This window comes from Gossypium arboreum, chromosome 10 (genome assembly GCF_025698485.1).
Source record: "Gossypium arboreum isolate Shixiya-1 chromosome 10, ASM2569848v2, whole genome shotgun sequence".
Classification (NCBI taxonomy): domain Eukaryota; kingdom Viridiplantae; phylum Streptophyta; class Magnoliopsida; order Malvales; family Malvaceae; genus Gossypium; species Gossypium arboreum.
In genome coordinates this window covers 33,397,648-33,424,099 of record NC_069079.1, presented here as the reverse complement: position 1 = coordinate 33,424,099, position 26,452 = coordinate 33,397,648, and the positions used below count along the sequence as shown (strand labels likewise).

Sequence of the window (26,452 nt, the reverse complement as noted above, 5' to 3'; positions counted from 1 at the left end):
AATGAGTTGAGCCTCAAGACATGTTGAGGTATTTTCAATTTCTGTTTTCAAAAAAATCAACTCATATTGTGAGAGGTGAGTTGAGCCTCAGTTCACATGCTAAGGTAATTTCAATTCCTGTTTGTCAAAATCAACTCATATTGCGAGATGTGAGCTGAGCCTCGGGTCACATGTCGAGGTATTTTCAAAGTATGCTTTTTCAATTTATTTTTGTCAAAAAAATCCAACTCGTATTGCGAGAGGTGAGTTGAGCCTCGGGACACGCTGAGGTAATTTCAATTTCTGTTTTCAAAAAAAATCAACTCATATTGCGAGAGGTGAGTTGAGCCTCGGGACACGCTGAGGTAATTTCAATTTCTGTTTTCAAAAAAATCAACTCGTATTGCGAGAGGTGAGTTGAGCCTCGGGACACACTGAGGTAATTTCAATTTCTGTTTTCAAAAAAAAAATCAACTCATATTGCGAGAGGTTAGTTGAGCCTCGGGACACGCTGAGGTAATTTCAATTTCTGTTTTCAAAAAAATCAACTCATATTGCGAGAAATGAGTTGAGCCTCAAGACACGTTGAGGTATTTTCAATTTCTGTTTTCAAAAAAATCAACTCATATTGCGAGAGGTAAGTTGAGCCTCGGTTCACATGCTGAGGTAATTTCAATTTCTGTTGTCAAAAAAATCAACTCGTATTGCGAGAGGCGAGTTGAGCCTCGGGACACGCTGAGGTATTGTCAATTTTTTGTATGTTTCAAAAAAATCAACTCATATTGCGAGAGGTGAGTTGAGCCTCAAGACATGCTGAGGTATTGTCAATTTTTTGTATGTTTCAAAAATCAACTCATATTGCGAGAGGTGAATTGAGCCTTAGGACACGCTGAATAAGTTGAGCTTAGGATCACATACCGAGTAAAGAATAAGATTGGAGCTGATTGAAGACACCAGATTTTGTTTCCTTGAAGTTGCAGTGGAGCTGATCGAGGATATCAGATGATGTCCTTCTAAAGTTACAGAAGAGAAGACCACAAGCCTTATCTGACTAAAGCAACAGAAAAGCAAATTGAAGCTGTTGATCTTATATTTCTAAAGTCACAGTAAAGCAGATCGAAGTTAAAAATTTTATATCCTTGAAGTTACATTGAAGTAGATTGAAGCCACAAGGCATATATCATAAGATGCAATGGATTGAACCAAAGCTACAAGATACAGGGGACTAAAAAGAGACTACCTGGATGAGAAGATCACCAAAAGAAGTCAAAACTTAGCGAGACCGGGAAAAATTAGCCTTTCTTTGTATCTTTGCTCTATTCCGTTTACGACAATAAGCAAAGAGGGCATTGTAGGCCAATTTTGGCCCGTTTACAAAATACCCGGGCCCATTAAACCATTTAACCCATCCTCAAACCCAATACCTAAAATTAACCTAGCCCAACATCCAAGCCCAATCCCAAAACCCTAGACTCCCACTTGCCCCTTCCCACTCTCCCATGTCATTCGCCACCAAAGACCATCACACACTCCCATCACACCCGCAAAGACAGAGGAAGGAAGCAAACATGCAACAATAGTAAAAATAGTAAAAAAATAGTTTGTAAATAAGGCTATAAAAGCCGAATGAAAAAGATTGTAAAAGGGGAGGAATTCAAAAAAAAACATAAAATACAAAAAACAAAATATTAGTTCCAGTGATACCAAATCAAGCATAATACCAAATCAGAAGCCCAAAGGTATCGAAATCGAAAGTTTAAAACCTAGGGTGATTTCTTTTTTTTCTATTTTAATTTTTTTAAGCCTATTTTTTCATCTATATTTATTAAAACATATAAAAATATAACACAAAAAAAATAATAAAAAAATAAAAATTTTTACCTTTTCCACCACTGCTCACGGTGGCCGTGGCAACAACCATGACGATCCTAATCAGACCGGTGACCGGTCCATGGCCGGAAGTCCTCCTCCCTCTCCCTTCTCTCTTCCTTCTCTCCCTTTTTTTTTTCTTTCTCTCCTCACCAAATGATTTTTTTTTGTTAATTTTGGCCTTTATATAGCCTCCCAAAACGACGTCATTTTGGGGGCTGCCATTTAACCCCAAAACGACGTCGTTTTGATGCGACCTGGTTCGACCCGACCCGACCCGCCTCAGGATCCGCGTGTTTTTAGAAAAGGGGGAATTTGCGCGTACGGTCCTTCCGCGTTTTCAAGCTTTTGCAATCAAGTTTTTTTATTTTAAAATTTGCCCCATGAAGTTGTTGCGCTTTTCAATTTAGTCCCCACTGATATATTGTGTTTTGATGGGAAGGAATATTTGCTATTTTAGTCCATCCAGGTTATGCGCGTGTAGCATTTTGATCCTTTTTCTTTATTTCTCTTTAAAATTACCCCAAAACTTTGTTTTTGTTCAAAATTTAGTCCTTTTTAGATTTTAGTTTATTTTTGTATTATCTTTGTTATTTTATTTCATTTTAAATATTATTCAATTATCGTTATTATTTTATTAGTGTATATTTTATTTACATACATATATGTATTTATATCTACATAGTATTTTTAAATTATTTTATTTTAATATTATTATATTATGTTTAGTTTTTGAATTTCTATATTATTATTATTATTATTGTTACTTATTATTATTCTTGTTATGTACATATTATTTATACTATACTTAATATTATTACTATTATTATCATTATTATTATTATTATTATTATTATTATTATTATTATTATTATTATTATTATTATTATTATTATTATTATTTATAAATATTAGTGTATATTTTATTTTAATATCATTATATTATGTTTACTTTTTGAATTTCTATATTATTATTATTATTATTGTTACTTATTATTATCACTATTATGTACATATTATTTATACTATACTTAATATTATTATTACTATTATTACATTTACTATTATTATTTATAAATATTAGTGTATATTTTTATTATATATTTTTATATATACTCTTTATGTAAGGTATTTTTAACATTATTATATTTACTATTATATTTATATATCTAATACATTATATTTTATTTTCCTTACCTCATTATTACGTCATACTTTCTTTTGTATTATTTATTATTATTATTATTATTATTATTATTATTATTATTATTATTATTAATAGGTACTTTTAACATTATTGTTTCTAATATGTAAATGCTATGTAAATACTTTTAATACCATATTATGTATGTATTATTATTATACCTATTTTTATCCCTATTATATTGTTAATACTAGTATATACATTTTATTATACAGTATATATATACTTTTATACATAGTATTATTTTCATATATCATTATATTTATTACTATACCTATTATTTTCAATTGTCATCATTTATTATTTTATTTTAATATTATTATGTATATATTTTCATATACGTCATGTACATACATTTTTCAATATTTATTTTTATATATATATATATATATATGTATATATTATACATATTTTAACGTTACTAGTTATATATTTTACTATCTTATGTATATACTTCAAACACTATATATAGTATATTTCTAACACTATTACTATTTATATATAGATATAGATATAGATATATTTTACGTACATACTCTCAATATCTTTATTATGTATATATTCATTGTTTTTATTTCACGTTGGATGCTATTATTACGTTTAATATATCGCATGCATTGTTATTGTTTTAATATTTTTTTCATATTTATTATTTGTTTCAATGTATTTCCAACTCGTTTATTTTTTGTCTCCCGCCCATTTTATATCATTCTGTTGTTCATTACTTTAAAGATTTTTATTCATGTTTTTACTAATTTCAATAAATAAGGCAATGTTTCGCATTCTGGAACGTCGAAGAATTGTGCCCTAAATTACGGGGTTTCGGTTCTCTCGTTGGTTCTAAATAGCTAAATATCCTTTTGAGTTTTGAAATACACGGATTTCCAATATAAATTAAAAGACGACCTTGTGCTCGGGAATTCATGGTATTGTGTCCTAACTTACGCGATGTGATACTCCGATATCTCGAGATAAGGAAATCTTTAAACAAATCGATTTAAGCCAATTCAAGAATTTTAAAATCAGTATTAATAGAAAAGATTGTATTTCAAGTCCCTTCCCGATTTTTAATTTTCGACATTAAGACACTAACTAATCAATTCGGTACCAATTTTTGGGCGTGTCAAAGGTGCTAATCCTTCCTCGCACGTAACTGACTCCCGAACTTATTCTCTCAAGTTTCGTAGACCAAAGGCCCTGTTTTAGTAAACTAAAATTGATTTATTAAAACAAAGGTGATCCGATCACACCTAATAAAAGATCGGTGGCGACTCCCATTTTAATTTTCATTTTCAAACAAAGTCGATCCCCGTTTTCAAAAGAATGGTTTCGACACTTTAGATACCATACTTGATATAATCGATTACCAGTGAATAATTTCTTCTTTAACAGTGACGTTACGTATCTCGAACTATCGACTCCCTTTACTTGTCTAGAACTCTCTTTACTTGCTAACCAACTATCGACTCTGACAACATTAATACTCATTCAATCTCTGAACTCTTCAGCTTCTCACTAATGTCGTCATATAGAACTTTAAGAACGAGGGGGTGGAGATCGTAATGCCACAAAATTTAATTATCATGAATATACATAATATAACATTTATTATTAACATAAACACTATGATTCTCTACTCTAACCTTTATAGATTCTGCTAATCAATAGCAACCTTTTATTCTGATACTTGAATATTACTTTCAACATCATCGGAATTAGCTTTATTGGAAGACATCTTTATCTATATGAAAATATAATTCATTTTGAGTCAAGAGATATCACACTATCACAGGTTATATAATAGCATGATTTTTAGACTCCATATATGCTATGTTCAATCCAAGAACTGACTAAACTATAGCTCTAATACCACTAAATGTAACACCCCTAACCCGTATCTGTCACAAATTAGGGTTATAGAGCATTACTGTACAAACAGAACATTTAAACATTCCTAATATAAAACAACCATTCTCATACATGTCATCCTTAAATCAAGCCCTCGAGACCCTAAAAACACATTAAAAACAATTCAGGACCAAATTGAAAACATTTAGAAAGTTTAAGAAAAATTTACAAAATTCTAACTACAAGGGTCACACAGCCGTGTCACTCATATGATTGGGACACACGCCCATATCTTAGGTCGTGTAACATTTGAAATTTCCCTACACCCCCGTGTGCCAAACCGTGTATTAGGCCATGTAACTCACTGATTTGCATGCAAAGGAATCCTCATACAATACACAGCTATGTGGCCAAGCTGACTTAGATATTTCTCAGACTGTGTGGACTCAAAATATACCTAAAATCAAACCATTTCATACAAGACCTTTCCATCAATATATATACACTTTGTATGAGTCTAAACACTTTCAAAACACACATTAATATGCCATTTCAAGTTCTAAATTCAATCAACCAATATGCCATACAAGGCATCTCAATATATACACCAAAACATAACATACCAATCAAGCCAAGCTTATCATATTTCTAACATCATAATCTAGTTTCATACCTGCCAAAACACACCAATAATGCTACTTTTCATGTCAACCAACCTAACCAAATAGATACTAAAGCATTCCATCAATGACAAATTTAAACCATTCAAACATACCATAAAAGGAACCTTATGTACAATCACATAAAAGTGACCATAATGACTTATTTAAACAAGCATGATAAGTCCACCAAGCATTCATAAACATCATTATAAATCATCCTATACATGCCATTATAAACCTTAGCCAAAAATGCTCAAAAACTACCGAATTAACTGTTGGATAGTGTGATAGGTCTCCGACGAGCTTCCAACCAAATCAAACCTTCAGATGATCTACAAGGAAAGAAAATAACTACCGTAAGAAATAATGTTTAGTAAGTTCGTATAATGTAACTGCTAACATATTAGAATAAACAAATAGGCATAATTTTTATTACAATATAAGCTAACTTTTGTTTTCTACTCACTACACCTCTCATGGATAATTGGTGTAGCCTTGCATATACATGTGTATATATATATTTCCTTACAAGCATTTCATATAACCATTTCACTTAAACATTTCTTCTTACCATAACACTTACAAACTTAACATATAATCATTTTGTAATTCTTCTTTCGTTTCAGACTTTCATATAAACATATCATCCCATAATCACTTCCTTTTTTTCTAAATAATGTGAAAGCTAAATAAATAGATTAATTATACTTGTTATTCATTTACGAAGCACTTATAGGATTAGTACTGAAAATGGTTCATCGTATGCTTCATGTACTATAATAATTCAATATAATGATACTTACATATGATCAAGTAATTCATTGAACATTTATCATTCAAAATTTATTAATATCTTGACTATACATTAGCCTTTAACATTTAAATAATTTGGTAAATTCTATTCACATTTAGCCCGATGAACTAGTAACTTGACCCAGATACGGGTAACTACACCACACTAGAGGTATCATATATGCAAAACAAGAGCATTAAAGTGCAGATAGGGGCACATATGTGCAAACAGGGGCACCGTAGTGCGAACAGGGACATTGAAGTGTATACAAGGGCACCGAAGTACAAACAGAGGCACTGAAGTGTAAATTCAGTACAAGCGCGCATACAAACACTATTGGCATGCCAGTAGTATCCTAATCATTTACTATGTCCGAACGGGCATTTTAACAAAATTATAACTTTCATGAATTAGATGCACTTTCATATTTCTCAATACACATGTTGTAACAATTCGTAATCATTCCAAAATCACATATATCATATTCCATAAATCTTCAATAGTTTTCAAATAAATCCTTTCTCACCTTATATTCAGTTATAATATTTTGATTTCCAACTCACATATTAAACATCATATATATACATTCATAAATCAGCAGTAAAATTATGTATATATATATGTACAATTCTATAACTACAAACTTACCTCGATAATTACAGTTGTAAAACGAGGCCGACGACTAATCTGACACATTAGCTTTTACTCTGTTTAGATCTGTTTGATTCATTTCTGGAACTAAATAATAATTCTTTATTCAATTGAACAATTCTAGCACTTAAATAATATATCTAATACAATTAAGTCCTTCCATAAGCATTTTACAAATTTATCCCAATATTTTACCTTTTATGCAATTTAGTCCCTAAATCCGAAACTTGCAAATTTACCATTTTAGTTAAAAAATTCATGTTTTCCAATTTTCATATGGTTAATAAGTAGCCCATTTTTATCATCATTTCATAATATTTACCTTGAATTTTACTATTTTCATAATTTAATCCCTAATCATTAAATTCATTAAAAATCACTTAACAAAATACTTATAAATAACAACTAATACCTCAAATTCATTATTTAACATCTAAAATAAAAAATATTCATCAATGGCAACAATCAAAATTTTTAATAGTTTTAAAAACGAAGGCACGAATCAGACGCTTCTAGGTGTGTCCGACACGGACAGGATACGAGGCATTATCAGACTTAAATACAAACAATCATGCAAACCGGGCCATAAAATTTCATTCAAATTTAAAACTTCTAAATTTCTATCTTAAAGTCCCTTATTTCGGCCTACAAGGCCTTAAGCGTGCTATGAATGTAAATTACGGACTAAACCGGGAACTTTGGAAGGTTCGGGAAAATTTATGAAATTTTTCCATGAAGCAGAGCCACACGCCCGTGTGGACACAGGGACACGCCTGTGTGTCTTCAACACGCCTATGTTCTCAGGCTGTGTAACTATCTGACTATGCGTCATCACGCAAAATGAACCACATGGCCAAGCCACACTCCCGTGTGCTAGGCCGTGTCCTCCACACGGCTGAGACACATGGTTGTGTCTCTACTTGTGTGACTAACACTTAGGCTATTTTCCAAGCCTTTGTGTTACCCTTAATTCCCACAATTCATTACATTTATTAATGACACATATCATGGCATCATTTTAATGATTTAACCTCCTTCATTAAGATATATTCGTAACATTAACATGTCAATGTTCACGTATTTCGCATGCTCATGCAATATTAAGTCTAGATGCAAACATCCATGACCATTTATCTTACTATTGCACCACCTTTACTAATAATATAGAATTATTCACTTATCACTTGTGTCATTAGACCTTGAGCATTCAAGTTCAATCAACATCATCATTCTTTTTTTTTTTTCTATATCATGCATTTTCTCATAGCAATGACCGATTCGATTGGTCATGAAGCATTCATCATACACACATGTTATACACCAACATGCATTTTCAACAAGCATATCCACATCACAAACATTAGGGCTTAACATGGATAAATAGGCTTACAAGCCATAATCATTATAAGCAACATCTCATGGCTGTATACATCGAATCATTATAAGCCAATACATTTGGCTACTCATAACAACATCTATCATAAAACTAAGTCCCTATACATGAATATATTAATATTCCAACGATAATGTCTCGATAGTGTGATGCTGCCTCCGACGATCTCCAACCCCTAGCCGACCTGAAAATGCTAAGGAAATGGAAAGGAGGGAGTAAGCTTTACGCTTAGTAAGCTCGCATGAAAAATAACAAGCAATGTGATAACATGCTATTTTTAAAATTCTATTTATTCAAAATCCAGTCAAGCTATTTTCCTGAGTCACAGTCACTAAATTATTCGTATCTGGAGTTACAGGACTCTGGTTTGAGAACTGTTATATTTCCATGAAACTAAACTCACACATATTCATACCATAAAATTTTTAGAATTTTTGGTCTAGTCAATAAGTATAGTTTATTCTTTAAAGTTACCCCTATTTTGCTGTCTAGCAGTTCTGACCTCTCTTCACTATGTATTAATTATCTCATAGTATGGGACTTGGATGATGCTTCTGTCTATTTTCCTTGAAAACAGACTCATTAAGGATTTTAGGAATATAATTTATGACCCATAATAATTTTTTTTACAATTTTAAATGATTTTCCAAAATTTAGATAGGGGAGTCCGAGATCACTCTAACCCTGTTTCACAAAAATTCAAATATGTCATCATATGAGATTACTTTTCTTACATCGTTTCCTTTATCTGAAACTAGACTCGATAAGATTTAATTTCATATTTTACTCAGCCTCCAACTCAATTTCCACTATTTTTGGTGGATTTTCAAATTTGGACCGCTGGTATTGTACTAATCTGTCTTAGTGCAACATGATGATAATCATCACAAATTTGTCATAGAAATTATTCTCATAAATATCACTCATTCATTTGCACTCTTATCACAAGTCCATTTCATTTCACATGGCAAACACATGCTCATGGGTTTCGAGTACGTACCTGTGCTATCTCTTAGCACAACAACTCATCTAAACATGACAACCATATACATCATACTAGTATCATATAAGCATAGATGAGTTTATCATTTAAAGTAATTCCATCCCATTTATCATATTAATTCCCGTTGAATTCCTCAGAATCTCGATGGATATCACATGTATCGTCAAGTCATGCAAGCAATCATTTCAAGTACGCACTTCTGTGAACCTCACTCATTATGGCGGGATTACCAGTCCAGGCTAAATCCCCCGTATCATAACTCACAGAGTGTTGTCAGGATTACCAGTCCAGGTTAAATCTCTTACAATGACATACACTCTCATAAGTCCGGATCTGAATTACCAGTCCAGGCTAAATTCAGTCCTTAATTGGATTACCCGTCCGGGCTAAATCCTTAATGCACCCATATTCTTCGGGAGGCTCGATCACTTAAAGAATACCCGTCCGGCCTAGATACTTTCTATTTTGAGATCAACGGATTACCTGTCCGGGCTAAATCCTTTTCTGCAACACATGCAGGATCTCATGTCATGTAAACAATAATTTATCCATCTGATATCCCTTTTTATTCAACCGGGATTTTCTCTTTTCATCAAGAATATCAATATGCATAGATGATCATGCAATGTACATTCAATTCAACACATTTTCATATTTATTTGGCCATTATTCCATACAACCAAAAATAACATATCATCTAGTTTTCATACAAACTTATTCATTTCATTTAAAATGTCAGTTTCCATCAAATGTCCATTAACGTCAAATTCAATACAATCATAGCAAGATATATTTCATGTATAACAATAATAACATGAATAATATGCTTATTAAATCACGCGAACTTACCTCGAATATGGAAACGGCAAAATTACCATTTCAGTCCAAAACTTATATTTTCCTGATTTAAGCCTGAATCTCGATTTCCTTGATAATCGAGCTTGGAAGCTTGAAAAACCCTAGCCATGTTTTCTCCATGCAAGTTTCGGCCAAGAGGTTGAAGATGGACAAAAATTGGCTTTTAATTTTGTTTTTAATTCATTTTAATAACTAAATGACCAAAATACCCTCAATGAAAAACTTTGGAAACATGCCTAACCATATCCATTTTTGTCCACTAAGTTAACCAATGGTCTAACTACCATATAAGGACCTCCAATTTAAAATTTCATAACAATTGGACACCTCTAGCATGTAGAACTCAACTTTTGCACCTTTTACGATTTAGTCCTTTTGACTAAATTGAGTGCCCAAATGTCAAAATATTCGAATGAAATTTTCACAAAATCATTCCGTGAAATTGTAGACCATAAAAATATATTAAAAATAAAATTTTCCTCATCGGATTTGTGGTCTCGAAACCACTATTCTAACTAGGCGCAAAATCGATATGTTACACGAACTAGTTGGACCTAGTTACAACGATCTCAAAAACATAAAAATTACGAGAAACGAGATCAAAATGGGTTTACATGCATTAACTATAGCATGATCGAAGCTTCAAGCTCCCAACCATGGCTTTCGGTTGAAGAAAAAGAAACTAATTTAGGAAGATGGCCTTTATTCATATTATAAACATTATTACTTTTATTTTAATAATAAAAATAACAAATAAAACATATAAAATTAAAAGAAATTAAAGCTCAAGCAGTCCCACCATCCTAAGAATGGTAATTTACCATATTAATCCTTCCACTTATATGCATTAAGCCATTTAATCATTCAAATCTAACAGTGATCGAATTTTACATTTTTTACAATTTAGTTCTTTTTAATTAATTAACTATCTAAATATTAAAATTTGTTAACGAAAATTTAATACAACCTCAATAATACTCCATAAATATTTATTAAAATATTTACGGCTCAGTTTATAGAAAAGAGGTCCCGATACCTCATTTTCTAAAACCACTGACTTTAGAGTCTTACCACTTAAACTTAAATATTTTCTTTCAAATAGTATAAATTACCAATTCAAAATTTATTTTAACACCATAATTGACTCATAAATATTAAATAATAACATTTATGAACATACTCGTCAGATTTGTAGCCACCAACCACTGTTTCCGGCACCACTGAAAAACGGGTTGTTACAGATGGAGATGATTATGCAAAGAGTAAATATACGAGAGGATGAAGAAACTACCATGGTGCGATTTGCAGATGGCTTGAACGTTTCGATTGCCAATGCTCTTAATCTTCAAACCTATATTGATCTTGAGAATATGGTACACAAGGCAATTGAGATTGAGCAACCGTTTCAGCAACATCAATCTAATCCATTTGGCACATCACACTATTATCAAGGTACAAGTTCTTATTCTACTTTCAAGAATTTGAAACCTTCTTGTGCTATTAATAAGTTGCTACCAAAACATGTTGAGACTAAACCTTTTGAGTGGAAAAGTGGGGCTCCTACAAAACATTCTTCTACATCTTTCAAACAGCTCATTTATACTAATTTTTCACCAAAACAATAAAGAGCTCATGAAATTGAATGTTTTACATGTAAAGGGCATGGACACTGTAGTCGTGATTGTGTCAACACGAGACTTTTGTTGATCAAAGAAGATGGCGAACTTTGTGAATCGAAAAAAATGATAATGAATTTTTTTCCTTAAATATATAGAGTTAGATGAAGTAGAAACATCATGTTCTCCCACTGAGATATATTGTATTGGATTGAATATTCATAATACTTGTCAGGGGGATATGGGAAGTAAGGAAGAATCATGTGAAATGAAAGAGAGAAAAAAGACCTTGAGTGCTAAAAGTCTACTTGATGGTCCAAATTTTGTGAGTGAAAATCCATATGAGTTAAAATTGGAGAGTTTTCAAGTGGAAAAAGAAAATAAAAAGCAAAAAAATACCCATACAAAAGTAATGAGTGATTATGTTTTGACTAACCCTAACTCAAATTTGTTTAGTAGTGTTTCTTCATTACAAAACTTCAAGAGCCCATTGACGGACTTTCAATTATAATACTCTACAATTGATAGATGATTTTACTTGTGGGAAATAGGTAAGCTGTTTTACATTCATAATTCTCCACAAGTGCTATAAGATAACTATGGTAAGGAAACAATAGAAATTAATTTAAGAAGGCATACCTTGAATGTTTTTTATAAGTATGCTACTGATTTTGTTTGTAAAATATTTCTTATAACATGTTTTTTCGTTGGTCAAATTTCATTAAACCTTAGTCTGAAAGTTCAACTGATTTAATGGGTTTGTCTACCTTTGTAAAGGTTAAAAATAGTAATTCTGTTGCATTAAATATGTTTTTAAAGCATTTCATAGATTTTCTCTTGCAACAAAAAATTCTATCTTGACCTTTAACGAAGAATTTTTACATAAAAATATTAAACTTCTTGATTTTTATAATTATGTGAAATTCTTGACTTATCGTTGGAAATTCTTATACATGACCATGCATATTCAAAGAAAATTTCAAGTTATTTTTTACTTGAACACTCTTGTGCCAAAATTTCTTTGTTTAGTGTTGATGGTTTGTTTTTAAAGGAGAGATACTTGATCCATGCTGATTTGGGATATCAAAATCACTCCTCTGATCTTGGAGATAGTTTTGGCGCATAAGAAAATTTAGGTAAGTATTTTATTCATTTTATTATTTTTTATTCTAATTTTTTTTCTTTCTATGCAGCTAAAGATTCGAGGATGAATCTTCTTGAGGAATGTGGGAATGATGCGAGTCTCAAGGCACAATTTCAGACCCATGAATTGATGGGCTCACACTACCTCAAGGCCCAATAACAATGTCAAAGGCTAACCAAATCAAATCAAGATTCAATCAAATACAAGTTTCCAAGATGAATCTTTTTGAGGAAACGAGGAATGAGATACATGCACGGATGGGGTGAAATTTATTAAATTCTAATCACCAAAGCTGCCAATTTTCAAGCTTGAGAAATCAACAAACTTGTGAAAAAATTTTGGATGAGATCTTGGCATTTCTAGGTTGAGATGTCTCATGGCGTTTAAAGAACTATCTCTTAGCTTTGAAACGCATTTTGAATCACTCGATTTTGAGTCTGGTAGCTTAAGTTATGACTATTTTAGTGAAGAATGTGCTAGCAGAATTTCTAAACGGGATTATGATGGGAATTACGAATTTTGAGCTTTTAATTCGAGTTTAAATTATATTGGGTTTAGGTTTTAAGCTTAAGTTTTATATTTGAAACCAATATTTTATTTATCATCTCTTATTATTTTCTTATTATTTTATTTTAAAGTTTTGATAATTATTAAGATTTTAAAGTTATTTAGGAGTTTTATGTTAATAAGAAAGTTTAGTTTAAAACTACTTCTTGTTTAGATTAAATTAGAGTTCTAGTATACTTAAGATTTTCATTTTATATTTATTTCGCTAGCTTATATATAGGCCTTTGAATTGTACACAATTCATACAATTCATTATTATTCAACTTCTCTTTTGAGTTTATAAATTCTCCTGAGTTTTTTTTAGAAGAGTTTTAACAATATTTTCAGATTGTGGGAATCATCTTCAAACTTTTCTTTGCCAAGTTTTCTTTCTTGGAGGAAAATTAGAGCCACTTGAAGGAGGTTGTGGATTATTCGTGTTTACAAGGCTTCTTAGGACTTCTACATACCACGTTCTATCTTTCCATCTATCTTCTTTAATTTCTTTATTATTGTTCTAATCGTAGATTTATTATTCTATTTTAATTATCTTAGTTATTTATTTTAATTGTTTTATCTAACCAGTGCCGGCTGACGAGCCTCAGCCTGACCCACACTTCTCCCCAGTGTTCGCTATCCTCTCCTAGATCCATTACCACCCCTACCAATACCACGACCCCTGGATGGTTGGTGAACCTCTCTCTAAAGCTGAACAGAATTTGGAGTTGGAGTCTGTGCCACAGTTGCCACTAGATCTGGTCGACGGGGGCAATACCTAACTTAATGCTCCATCAACCCATAATGAAGACATGTTCCTAATTTCCTCCAGCACTCGCCCGAATGGTGTTTCCCACAATCACTGCACAGTTGAATCTCAGTCACTACTACTGGTGTCTCGGCTCTCAGTAACTTATCAAATATCATCCGCTTCTTAGGACGTTGACTAAAACCAGACAGACTCGGATCCTTCTTAATCTTATTTTGAGCCTTCTCACGATTACGTCGCTCGTGCCCAGTACACTTCACTTCTTCTATTATTTTTGCTTTGTCAACTAAGACCGTAAAAACCCGCTCCCTCTAAAGAGCAATTAGGACCAGCAAATCATATCTCACTCCTTCCTCGAACCTCATGCACTTGTGTAGTCCGATGCTACCAAGGTTTGTGCATACCTACCCAGTCGTAGAAACTCAGCTTCATATTCCATCACAGATCGGTCACCCTGAATCAGGCTCATAAACTCGCATCGGGGAGCCTTAACATAACTCGCCTCCACATACTTATCCTGGAAGGCGTTCTTGAAATAGTCCCAGTTCACTTGTTCAGGCTGAGCACCTTGCTCAACAGTCAGCCACCACTGATAAGTTTTGTCTCGGAGTAGGGACACGGCACCCCTCAATTTCTGAGTGGGAGTACAGTCAAGATCTTTCATAATATGCTCGGTAGCCTCGAGTCAATATTCCATAACAGTAGGAGCGACCCCTATGACGCCCCTGAATAATTTTTCCCTATTCGACCAGGTCATTCAATAATCGACCCTCGACATCCCGATCCCGAATGAGTCCCTACGACTCTCTTCAATGCTCGAATCATGGCTTGGGACAGTACGTCATCCCCAGCCGTCAGAGTCTGAGACTCTGTCTCAGCAGTGGGAGTACCAACTGTCTTTTTGGTCTCCAGATTGGGCATACCATAGAGGTCTGTGACTTTGCTCGAGCTCTTCTTCGGTGTCCTCGACGCCCCCACATACCACATCTACGACTATTACACAAACTCATTATAGCAATCTAGCTACAATGTCAAAATGCACAGATCAGTTCAGACTTCCAGTTGGGTGATTTTACTAGTTCACATCAAAACATTTTACCCACAACAGTTTAAGTATTATAGTCTTTATAACAAAACAGACATACTTACAGGGTCAGCATCGGAGGCTCGGTCGTTCACTAAAGTTTCAGTGTTTTTATATTAGTTTAGATACTAAATTATCACTAAGCTACTTTCTCATACATTATGAGTCCAAACACAGTCCGAGTGTTGACTAACCTGGCTCTGATACCACTAAATGAAATACCCAAACTGGCCTAGACGTCCAACCCAAGTTTAGAAGTTACATCATCGATACTCACATACTACACAAGTAACACAATAATATTAAACCTTGTTTCACATAATATCCATCACAAAGATTAATTAGTGCATAATCTTCCAAAGTCCTACTATCATAGATTACCATTAAAAAATGAGATCCACCTGAAATCCAATCAATAACAAAATGAGTTCTGAACTCAGTGTGTAAAAAAATTGTTTAACTAGTGCTCACTTATAAAATAATTCTAGATTCAAAGATTTGCTTCGATATAGACAAAGTTTCAGTTCAGATTCAGAGCAGATTAGTTACACATGTGTATATATGCAAATTCAGTTCTAGATACAGTACAGATCAAATTCAGATACAATAATCCTACCCCCAACCGCTACACACCGTCTTCGACCATCCAAACACACTGATAAGGACATTCAATGCCCATCTAACCGTACACACCTTAGAGTGTCCATTTGACACTTTTACAGATATGCAGCTTAGCTGCTAGATCAAAAGGAAACGAAGTGCCAGAATCAAATTTATACACATTGTGGCTTAACCACTATTTCAATATAGATTACTTCTTTCTTTTCAATACCCTCAACCCATGTAAATGCTGAACACAAATATTCGTACCAAATATTCAATCATTCTAATTTATTTCCCAAAAGATAAAACAATACCATCTCAGAATAAGCATCATGGTATACATAGAACTATGTTATGCACACATCAGTCTCAGAATATCAGACAGCTCCTATATAATCAAATTCAATCATTCATACAAAGAGGAAGCCAGTATTAGTGTTAAATAACATTTACGGCTTCAAAAATAGATTTCGAGCCCCAGTAACATGTCACACGGCTTGGTCACATGCCCATGTGTCTTGCCGATATTGTTCCAAAGTATAAACAGTGAATTACACGGCCTAGACACATGCCTGTGTCCCTACCCATGTGACACACACGGCCTGGGTACACGTCCGTGTGCCTGGCCGTGTGGTTTTATTCCACAAACAGTGAGTTACACGGCTAAGACACACGCTCGTGTGCCTTGCTCGTGTGGTTTTGTACCACAAATAGTGAGTTACACATCTCCGACACACGCCCGTGTCCATTGTCTGTGCGAAAAATACACTAATATGGCCACACATGGCCCAGACTGTAACAGCCCAATTTCGATGAGGTCGAAACAGTGGTTTCAGGACAAAAAATCTGAGTTAAAAATAAAAATTATTTTATTTTATTTTATTTTATTTTATGGTTGGCATCATGATAGGAAGGTCACATGAAAATTTTGATACGAAAATTTTATCGATTGTGTGGTTAATTAAGTAAAAGGCTAAATTTCATAAAATGCAAAAGTTGAAATCTAGTAGCTATAGGTATGAAATAGCTATAGAATTCAAAAATTAATACCCTTATATGGTAATTAAACCATTGAAGGGTAGTTAGTAGATATTTTAATGACTCATACATGGAAAAATTAGAAAAGGAAAGGGACTAAATTGAAAATCACTAAAATTAAAAGATGATAATTAAATAAAAAGAAATATCCATCTAATTTCATATCATCTTCTCCAAAATTTCCATGGAACCCTAGGAGATAGGAAGACAACTTACCAAGCTTGAAAAGGTATGAAATCAAATCTCATTTTTAATATTTTTATATTTTTGAAACCGGGATAGTTTAATCTATCAATTTAGGGGATTAATTTGAAAAGTTATCAAGGTATGAAATTTGGGTCATTGATGAATATGCTGAAAATTAGAAATTTATGGTAGAAAATGAAAGTTTATTCATAGATAAATAACTTTTACAAAGTAATTTTTGATGAAAACTTGATTTAGCAACTAAAATGAAAAATGGTAAAAACTCATGAAAATTTCTGAAATTTTGTAAAAAAAAATATGTGTTGTAAATGTTGTTTATAAATTTTGGCTAGGTATGGAAAGAGGGTTAAATTTCATGAATTTCATTTTTCGAGCCTAGGGACAATCTAAATTTTTGAAAAAGATAGGGCGAAATGGTAATTTTACCTAGGATGCAATAGAATCCAAATGTATATGAAATGTGATAGATTAATAGTCAAATTTATCTATATAGATCCGAAAAGACCAACTACGGAACTAGATCGAGTAAAGCAAAAGGTTTCGGATTAGATGAAATCCAAAAACAAACCATTTTCAAGATAAGTTCGTGTAACTTAACTATGTATGTTAAATGCTTGAATTTAATTGTATGTTTGTGTTGATGCGCACAAGATAACATACATTATGAAGTAATCATTAGTTGTGAAATGTGGAGGAATTGCCATGTTGAAACGAGATAACATACATTAAGGTGATATGCTTGAATGAGAACAATATTCCACATGTTGTTAGAAGGATTAAGCCTGGACGGGTAATCCAGATATAAGCCGCTTGAGCCTATGCTATAGATTGGATTTAGCCCGGATGGGCAATCAAAATTTAGCTCTTTAGAGCATATGCCCTAAAAAGGATTTAGGTTGGACTGGTAATCCTATAACATAACATGTGGCTCAAGAGTGTGCTTGTTAAGTTTGTGCCCAAAGGGGTACTTTTGAGTATACTAACCGGAAGTCCATCAGTATTTCAATAGTTCAACGAAAAAGGGAATCTTGAATCAAGGAAAGGTGTAAAATTTATGGAGCTTGTAATGTGATGAGCCCATCTATGTTTACTTGATATTCATGTGAGATTGTGTGACTAACATGCTTGAATAAGTGTATGTGTTTAGGTAGCTTACCCAAAATTGATGGAATATATATTTATGTGTGCTTGTGTTAATAAATAAGACCGGTAAGTTTATTTTTTGTTATACGAACTTACTAGGCATAAAATGCTTACTCTGTTTATTTTTCCCTGTCTTATAGTGCTCAAAGCTCGCGAATGTTGGAAGTCGGTTGGTGCAGTCATCACACTATCCACTATCTCATGTTGGTATAAATAGAAATTTCATTTTGTTATAATGGCATGTATAAGCTTAATTGGCCAATTATGGCTTGATGATGATGTTTGTAATCTAGCCATTGGAATGGCTAGTAATGGTTGTTTGATATATTTGTAATGTCATGCTATGCTAGCTTTATATATATATATATTAAGTGATTATTTTTAGTAAGTTTAACATATGGATTAAACCAAGGTAAAATTTTGAACATGTATGCATGTAGTGGTATGCCTTATAAATGATGAAATTTGCTTGAGATGGATGCATGGAATGGTTGGATTGTATCTGGTAAGTTTAGTGTAGAAACATAGTAAATTTGGGTGACAAATGAGGCTAGGAAATGGTTTGTTTTTGTCTACACAGGCAGGCACACGGGCGTGTGTCTTGGCTGTGTGTGACACAGGGCCTGTCCCATAGGCATATGGCGCGGCCGTGTGTCCTCTGTATCTTAAAAATGAGAAACAAAATGCTCAGAATTGGGCACACGGGCAGAGACACGGGCGTGTGTCTCAGCCGTGTGGTTGACATGGCCTTGAATATGGGCGTGTTATGCCATGTGAAATTTGCACCTAAATTTTGAAAATAAAAACACGGGCGTAAGACTTGGCCGTGTGACTTCAATTTCTTCATGCTTTAAAAGTCAAAAAGTTACACAGGTTAGGGGCACGGGCATGTGTAGTGCACAGCTGATCACACGAGCGTGTCCCTAGACCACATGGGCATGTGAGCCCTGCACCTAGGAAAAATTTTGGAATTTCGCAAAAAATTCCCTCAGTTCCGATTTAGTCCCAATTTGATTCCAACATTCATTTTGGGCCTCGATGGTCCATATATGGGACAATATGTATGATCTCGAAAAATGAATAGTAATTTATGTAAATTAATTGAAAAATGTTTTGAATGTTTTAGTAATACTCTGAAACCCTGTTTCGATGACGGATATGGGTTAAGGGTGTTACATAGACACACACCCGTGTCCCTGCCCGTGTGGCCCTAAATCGATGAACAATGAGTTACACGGCCAACCACACGGCCGTGTAGCATTGATAGCCATCATTTTTGGCGATCGAAACTTGCAAAAATTAAGGTTTCTAATACGCCCTGGTTTCGGTTGACAGAAAAACAATGCGGAGACTACCCAGAACCTAATTAACCATACAATAATCAATAACACCATCGCTTTCAATATTTTCATAAAATCACCTACTGTCAAGATTATGTTAAAAGTTTCGACACAACCCCAACTCAAATTGCATACTTACCTTACACGAAACAAAGGGAATCAGACTAACAAGGTGGAGTCATGACTCTTGTAGTATCCTCGCCTAAAAAGTAACCAATTGAGTGTTTAACAGAACTTCAAGCAAACGAGCAAAATCCCGTTTTGACAAAATAGTGTTAACACAACAGAAAATGCAAAACGAAAAGAAATAATGACAGCACTTACACAATATCGACCTCACAAGCAACGAAGGATTCCCAATTCAGGAAAAAATCAATTACAGTAAGAAGAACAAAAATAAAAGAAAAGAAAATAGGAAGAAAAAAACCAAAATTTTAAAAAAGAAAAAAGAACGATAAAATTCTTCAGAATGTTTTAAAATAACCACTATCCCACCTTCCGGCAATTACAAAAATATTTCCTAACGCATACGATGGGACTCGAACTCGAAACTGAATAAAATACAGATAGATGCTTAACCAGTAAACCAGCAAGCTCATTCTTGACACTGATTTACCCAAAATTTCACTTACCCACCTAACACATGGATAAAGGTTGTTTTTAAAGAAAATAAAAAACTTTTAACGATGCCATTCACACTCCAGACCTTAAACCCAGAAGCAGAGCACAGAACCACAGATACAAAAATTAATTACTATAGATTCTCACAATTAAACTCTTAAATTTTGGGGCCGTTACATCGTCATTGTAACTGTCTGTGTGACAATTGTGGGGACATATTTCTTGCTAAACGCTGAGAACTATCACTGGAAGTGGACATCATTTTTCTCTGCTACCCCAACAACAGTGTATGTGTATTTGTACTCTTTATACTACTACTATGTGAAAACCAAGATGTCAGGCTTCTTCCAAACCAGTTTCTACTTCAGATAACTTTGATGTTTTGCCTTGGTTTGGAAATCATTTGCGGTGAGTTTTATGGCATCATTTGCTTCAACTTCATGCAGGTTTTTGATGATTTCCTTTTCAATGTATAGGAGATGTTGGTTATCTTGGTTCTAATTTGTTTGTAAGGAGGATCTACGGAAACATTAAATGTGACTAGAACTTTGCTAATGGATATTAGAACCAACAGCGCTTCCACAAGCAGTTTCAGTTATTGAGGCAATAAGCATGGAGAGGTAGCTTCTTGTCAGGTATGAGGAACCAAGCAAACCCTCAAGATGAAGCTGAAAGCCCTGAGATTTTTGTTTTGCCTTTGATTTTACTCGCCTGTAATTGGAAGCCCTGATTTAGAATATAGAAAGGTAGCTAAAATATTAAACAACTGTCATTTGCTATACTTCTATTATACTTTTGTCCTTGACCCTTTTGCATATAGATGTGTTGAATGTAAGAATTTATGGTTAAATTTTCTTTGGATTTGGTTTGTTCTTTCTTTCGGGGATAAGGAACTTAAATCAAGAATATTGTTAAATGGGTGTGTTTCTTTTTTCTTTTTAATAATTATATGCATTCTTGAATATATTTTGTTATTTCAGTTATTAATTTAGATCATATACATATTTCTTTCGTGATAGTATCATTAAGGTTTGAAGTTTGTTGTTGGATTTGAAGTTACAGGAAAATATGTTGAAAATTCGGGTTTTATATGAAATAAAATGGGTTGGTAAAATCTGTTAATGTTAGTGGCACTTTCCCACAAACGTCGCTATAAAACATGATCTGTTGCGGCGCTTCCAGCTATAAACGCCACAACATGCTCGACTCTCTTGTGACGTTTGTAAAAAAAAAAAAAAGTGTCACTAAAGATTATGTTCTATAGCGGTGTTTTTCCACATAAACACTATAAATTTTAGCGGCGTTTATCAAAGCGGCGCTATAGGGCCAAAAAATGCTGCTAAAAACCTATTTTGCTGTAGTGATGCATGTGGATTGCCACATGAATGACATGTCATCATTTAATTATTTTTAAAATATAAAAATATAAAAATATATATTAATACTTTTTAAATAACTTTAAATGGATTTTATTTTAAAAATATATCTTATATCTTTTTAAAAAATTAAAATTAATTAAAAGTTGACTTGTCATCTACGCCACATCAACTAAGTTAAAAAATTTATCTTTTACAACATTTTGATGTGATTTAATAAAAATACAAGTTTAAGGGTTAAAATGATAAAATAATTTAAATAGAAGATTAAAATAATTTTTTTAAAATTAGAAAGCTAAATAAATAAATATAGTTTTAATTTATTAATTGTATGACCCAATGGCCAAAGGGCTAAAGAAACATTAAATGGAATATTTAACCATGAAGATAGGGCAGAGATAAAATAAAAACAAGAATATAACATTGATAAATTGATTTCAAGACATATTTTTAAAAAGATTAAGACGGGATGAGAGGTGTGATAGGGCAATTACTAGGGTGATCTGATCTGGTTTGATGTTAAATTTTGCTGTCATGTGAAGATAGAGCAGCACTCCATACAACAATTTTTGTAAGCAATGGAAACCACCAACCACCACATATTATTATATTAAACCAGAGATGCATTTGATAGCCAGTTTTTTTTCAATTTAATTTTATACACATGGGATTAATAATTTATCAATGTTTTATTTATTTTTATAAATATCAGTTGAAAATATATAAACGTTTTCAAAGTTGATGTCAATGAAATATTAAAAAAAAGTTACAAACGTAATTAAAAAGATAACCAATAAAATTGGGCAACATTAGATAAAATATCTAAAAGGAGGACATCGCAATTCTTGTTCTATTTTATAAAACAAATCAATTTATTTATTGTCACAACAAACCGAAAATCAACCTATTCTCTGATTTTTCAAAATTTTACAACTACTTCATCATTCAAATATTATGCTTATAATTAAGAAATACAAATAATATTGGAGAGGCTCTTCTTCCATTAATATAATTCTTATTATTTAAACAAAATTCAACACCTTATGAGTCATGAGACTTGTTTAACTGTTGTTGCTAATGCACTAAGATAGATGGAAAGATAGAACATGATATGTAAAAGTCCTAATAGGTCTTGGAAACACGAAGAATCCACAACCCCCTTCAAGTAGTTCTAATTTCTCCTTCAAGAAAAAACACTTGACAAGAAAAAATTTGAAGATGATTCCCATAATCTGAAAAGATTGTTAAAACTCTTCTAAAAGAAACTCAAGAGAATTTATAAACTCAAAAGAAAAGTTGAATAATAATGAATTTTATAAATTGTGTATAATGCAAATGCCTATATATAGGTTAGCTAAATAAATCTAAATAAAACTCTTAAGTATATTAGAACTCTAATTTAATCTAAATAAGAAGTAGTTTTAAACTAAACTTTCTTGTTAACATAAAACTCCTAAATAACTTAAAATACTTAATAATTACCAAAAATTAGGAATAAAATAATAATAAAATAATAAAAGTTGATAAATACAATATTGGTCTCATATATAAAAATTAAGCCTAAAACCTGAACCCAATATGATTTAAACTCGAATTAAAAGCTCGAAATTCGTAGCTCCCTTCATAATCCCGTTTAGAAATTTTGCTCGCGTAGTCTTCACTAAAACGGTCATAACTAGAGCTCCCGAACTCAAAATCAAGTGATTCAAAATGCGTTTCGAAGCTAAGAGATAGATTTTCAAACAACATGAGGCATCTCAACCCAGAAATGCTAGGATCCCATCCAAAAAGTCATGCAAGTTTGTTGATTTCCTAAGCTTGAAAATTGGCAACTTTGGTTATTAGAATTTAATAAATTTCACTCCATCCATGCATGTATCATTCTCCCTTTCCTCAAAAAGATTCATCCTTGAATCTTATCTTTGATCGAATCTTGATTTAATTTGCTTAGCCTTTGACATTATTGTATGGCCTTGAGGTAGTGTGAGCCCATCACGTTCATGGGTCTGAAAATTTGCCTTGAGACTCGCATCAGGTGGTATGGCATCTTGATATTCGGGCTTGACGACCAGGCCATGTATAGGGTGTTACATGTCTTCTATGATTTTATAAGCTCGTTTGTACTTATGGAACATGAGAGATTCGCCAGATACTTTGTCTAAGCTAGATCTAATGTGTCCGTCAACACTGTTGTAGAATATTTGGATCTGAAGTCATACTTGCAGTCCATGGTGTGGGCACTTCCTTAGCATAGTCTTGAAATGCTCCCATGCCTCGTATAAAGACTCACCTTCGTATTGTTTAAAGTTGACGATTTCTCACCTCAGCTGAATGGTTCGACTAATTAGGAAAATTTTATAGAAAAAATTTTATGCTAGATCGTTCCATGTTATAATGGAACTCGATTCTAGTGAGTACAACCAATCAGTCGCATTGTTGCATAAGGAGAAGAAGAATAATCGAAGATGCACAACATCACCGGATACCCCATTATACTTGAAAGTGTCACATAGTTGAATAAATCGCTTCAAGTGCTGATTTTGGTCTTCAACCATGTTGCCCTTGAACTGTAGCTTGTTTTGGATAATTTGAATCGTGACCGTTTTCATCTCAAAATTATTGGCGTTAATCGTCGGCCATTCTATGCTTCCTCGCACCACATCTAATGTAGGTAGGGCGTACTTGCACAATGTTCGCTGAGCCATTGGGACTTTGTAACACCCCTTACTCGTATCCAACGTCGGGATAGGGTTTGAGGCGTTAACAGACTTAAACATCCACAACAACACATAACATATTGCCAACCATGCATAGCAAACAAGCATATGCACATCACCAATATCAAACATAACATAAATAGCTAGATTTATAAGTCAAAATCATTAGCTCAAAGACCAATATATTTGGCCAAATTATAATAACACATGTTATAAAACTAGGTCCCTATACATGTCATTCACTTGATAATTCTAGCATATGTGTTTATACTGTCAAGGTGTTGGCTTGATAGTGTGATGCTGCCTCCGACGATCTCCAACCCTGAGCTAACTTGACAATACTAAAAGAAATGGAAAGGAGGGGGTAAGCTTTACGCTTAGTAAGCTCGCATGAAATAATAATAAGCAATTTACTAACATGCTTTCCATAGTAAAACTAACCCAATTGTACATTTACACATGTTCTGGTTAAGCTACTTTCTTGAGTCACAGTCACTAAATCATTTATATCTGGAGTTACGAAACTCCAAATTAAGATCCGTAATTTTCCCAGAAACTAGACTCATATATCTTTCCACCATAAAATTTTCAAAATTTTTGGTCCAACCAATAACTACAGTTTATTATTCAAAGTCTCCCCTGTTTCGCTATTTGACAGCTTCGACCTTTAAAATTTATTTATCTCATAGTACAAGACTCGGATAATGTTCCCGTTTGTTTCTATTAAAATTAGCTCATAAAATATTCTAAACATATAAATTATAACCATAATTATTTTTCTAAAATTTTTAACAATTTTTCCAAGTCAGAATAAGGGATCTCAAATTCATTCTGACACTGTCTCACAAAAATTAGAATATCACATAATATACAACTCTTTTGCTCCCCTTGTTTCCTTTATATGAAAATAGACTCATTAAGCTTTAATTAAATAATTTATTTGAAATTTAATTCAACTTACACAATTTTTGGTGAATTTTCAAATTCACACAACTGCTGCTGTCCAACACTGTTTTACTACTAAAATTCACTTTTACATAATTTCACTTAATCCATTTTGTCTTATCGAAGTTCACTCAAATATTGAGCATATTGCTCAAAAATTTCTTAAACATATACCTGCACTTATTCATCATATAATCATGTTCACATGTATTTTTACTAAATCGATTTTCCCGTTGAACTCTTCGGAATAATAACTGATACTTACTGCCTGCACATATTTTCACACTTGTAGCCAAAGCTATCTGGTACGTATAGTAGCCTGCACTTAGTACTACACATGCGACCAATTATCTGGTACACATAGTAGCCTGCACTTAGTACTACACACGTGACCTAACCATCTGATACACGTAGTAGCCTGCACTTAGTACTACACACGTGATCGGTTATCGGCACACATAGTAGCTCGACTTAGTACTACACATGCGACCAATTATTCGGTACACGTAGTAGCCTGCACTTAGTACTACACACATGACCTCACAATAGATCATTCGTATCGTTTCTATTCCGAAGGCTCAACCAGGAAATTCCTCACTTTCCAACATGTTACAATTTATTCATAGTCCTTTTTCAATTTACAATTTACAACAAATAATCATTCTATAGGCAGCCACATTTCATATGATAACAAAATATAGTAAATTAAAAATAATCGATAAATTATTTACGTACAAACTTACCTCGGATCCAGAAATGGAAATTTACCATTCTAGTCCATAACCTTGTATTTTCCCGATTTAAGCCCAAATCTCGATTTCCTTGATTATTAAGCTTGGAAGCTTGGCCAAACCCTAACCATGGCTGCTCTTGGTACATTCTGCTGTAGCAAGAAGAAAGGGACACATTTGGAGTTTAAAATTTGTCTTTTAATTCATTTTACCCCTAAATGACCAAAATGCCCTTTTTACTATTCTTTCAAAATTTACCCAATCAAGGCCATTTTTGTCCAACAAGTTATACAATGGTTTAATTATCATTTAAGG

The 26,452-nt window shown here is 33.0% G+C and overlaps 1 non-coding gene across 1 annotated transcript; it reads left to right on the top strand.

The window, feature by feature from the left end:
* The first annotated feature begins 23,967 nt into the window (after positions 1–23,967).
* On the top strand, positions 23,968–24,073 carry LOC128283303 (small nucleolar RNA R71). Its single transcript, XR_008273645.1, has one exon. It is a non-coding gene; the product is annotated as a small nucleolar RNA R71 (small nucleolar RNA).
* The last annotated feature ends 2,379 nt before the right edge of the window (positions 24,074–26,452 follow it).